Source organism: Pteropus vampyrus, unplaced genomic scaffold (assembly GCF_000151845.1).
Source record: "Pteropus vampyrus isolate Shadow unplaced genomic scaffold, Pvam_2.0 Scaffold16, whole genome shotgun sequence".
Taxonomy (NCBI): Eukaryota; Metazoa; Chordata; class Mammalia; order Chiroptera; family Pteropodidae; genus Pteropus; species Pteropus vampyrus.
Genome location: NW_011888797.1, coordinates 9,546,411 through 9,548,869, shown reverse-complemented (window position 1 = coordinate 9,548,869; position 2,459 = coordinate 9,546,411). Strand labels below are relative to the sequence as shown.

The 2,459-nt window shown below is 43.3% G+C and overlaps 1 non-coding gene across 1 annotated transcript; it reads right to left on the bottom strand.

The window, feature by feature from the left end:
• Positions 1-410: 410 nt before the first annotated feature.
• Positions 411-513, bottom strand: LOC111736006. Its single transcript, XR_002779061.1, has one exon. It is a non-coding gene; the product is annotated as a U6 spliceosomal RNA (small nuclear RNA).
• Positions 514-2,459: the final 1,946 nt, after the last annotated feature.

Sequence of the window (2,459 nt, the reverse complement as noted above, 5' to 3'; positions counted from 1 at the left end):
GACAAAACTGTCAGATGAAAAAACCATATGACTGAGTGTACATGGACGACCTAGCATTACTTACGTATGTATGTGTGTATTTTATTTCTACTTTTTATTCTGGGCTTAAAATAATAGGAATTTATTTTCTCATAGTTCTAGAGGCTGGATGTCTAAAATCAAGATGTCAGTAGGGCCATGAAGGCCCTCAGAAGGCTCTAGGGAAGACTCCTTGCCTCTTCAGCTGCTGGCGGCCTTAGGTATTCCTTGGCTCGTGGCAGCATAACTCTAGTCTCTTCCTACCTTCATCTTCACATGGCCTTGTTTGCTGTGTCTCTTTGTGGGCCTTCTCCTCCTTTTAGAGTCATAGGATTCAGAGCCCATGCTAATCTGCGATGATTCATCTTGAGATCTTTACCTTAATTACATCTAAATATATGGAACGCTTCATGAATTTGCGTGTCATCCTTGCTCGGGGCCCATGCTAATCTTCTCTGTCTTGTTTCAATTTTAGCATATGTGCTGCCGAAGCACTGTATATATTTTATTGAGGCAAAATTCACATAACATAAAATTAACCATTTAAAAATGTACAAGTCAGTGGCATTTAGTACATTCACAACGTCGTTCAACCATCACCTCTCTCTAGTTCCAAAACATTTCGCCACCCCTCAAAGGAGACCCCATGCCCCTATAAGCAGTCACTCCCCATTTCCTCTTCCCACTAGTTCCTAGCAATCATTAGTCTGCTTTCTTTCTCTGTAGATTTACCTATTCTGGATATTTTATTTAAATAGAATCACACAGTATGTGACATTTTGTGTCTGGCTTCTTTCACTTAGCATAATATTTTCGAGGTTCATTCATGCCATAGCATGTACTTCACTCCTTTTTATGGCTGAGTAATAGTCCATTGTATGGAGAGACCACATTTCGTTTATCCATTCATCGGCTGATGGACATTTGGGTTGCCTCCACCTTTTGGCTATAGTGAACAGAGCTGCTAGTCAGGAAGTGGGGAGTGACCATTGGGTAAGACTGTTGGAGTCCAGCGGGGCAGCATCATTGACCCAGCCCTGAGGCAATGATACAAGCAACATCTTCAGCCTGGAGAAGAGACACCAACAAAATCTGGGAGCCTCCTAGTGAATCCTGGGGTGATCAAAGGACACAAGGCAAATGCTAGGAAGGAGAAGAGATCTGTGGTGGTAGCTGAGGAGCACATGTGAGAGTCTCCGGGAGCTTTGAAAGAGAAATGGTGAGTCTGAAGGGGAAATTCTAGTCATTTTGCCAGAGACCAGTATAGCATAGTCATTAAAGTACAGCTTTGGAGGCAAACAGGCCAGGTCTTGGATCCTGACTCTCACTCACCAGCCATGGAACAGTGGGGCAGTCACCTCGGCCTTCCAGGTGTCAGTTCCTCTTTTGTAAAGAGGCTAATAGCCATCCCTCCTTCACAAGGGTGTTGTGAGGGTTGAGTTAGATGATCTAAGTAAAGCACAATAATGGACAGCTGATCATCTCTTACAGTAAGATAATATTACTCTTATTATTATGGTTTTGTTAATGTCATTGTATTTCTGTTCCTCTCTTGCACCTTGAAATAGGTATAGGATGTTAAAATGGTGCTATAGGTGTAAATCTACTTAGCCTATAAACTTGGGAGTGCAAAAAAATGTCTCTTCATCTTTTGATATCTTAACTAAATTTCTTTATTGATTCTCCATTCCCTTTGATGTTGTAAACTTATCTCATTTTGGGATTTTCCAGCTCTCCCCAGGGTGGCAGCTAGCCATTGGAGGGGACTCACACTGAACCAAGTTCTAGGAAGGGGCGTCATGACACCCCCTCACAGGCACCTGTCTGGTCTTTGGTCACTGTATCAGTCAGAGTTCAACTGGAGAAACAGAATCAATAGGATATATTAAGAGTTTTTTGCATGAAATTGAATTATCCAATTGTGGTAGCTGGCTAGGCAAGTCCAAAATCTGTAGGACAGGACGTCAGGAAGGCTGGAGCTCTCAAGCATGAGCTGAAACTGTGGTCCACAGGTGCAATTCCTTCAGGGGAGCTTCAGTTGCTCTTAAAGCCTTTCAACTGATTGAATCAGATTCATCAGATGATCTAGGATAATCTCTCTTACTTAAACTGATTATATAGGCTAATCGCAGCTACAGAATACTTTCACAGCCACATCTAGCATTTGATTGAATAACTGGGGACTACAGCCTACCCAAAGTGACACATAAAACCTACCGTCACTGTCATCAGCCTCAGTCTTTACTGTCCTCCCCAGCCAGCCTCCTGGGTGGGCTGTCTCAGGTCAGTCCGCCTCTTCACAACTTTGCTCAGTGTGGTGGAAAGGAACATGGCCTTCAGGGCCAAGTAGCCTGGATTTGAATCCTGCTCTGCCATCAGTAGCTGTGGGACATTGAGCAAACTACTTAATTTCCCCTAAGCCAGGCTATGAAATGGGAATA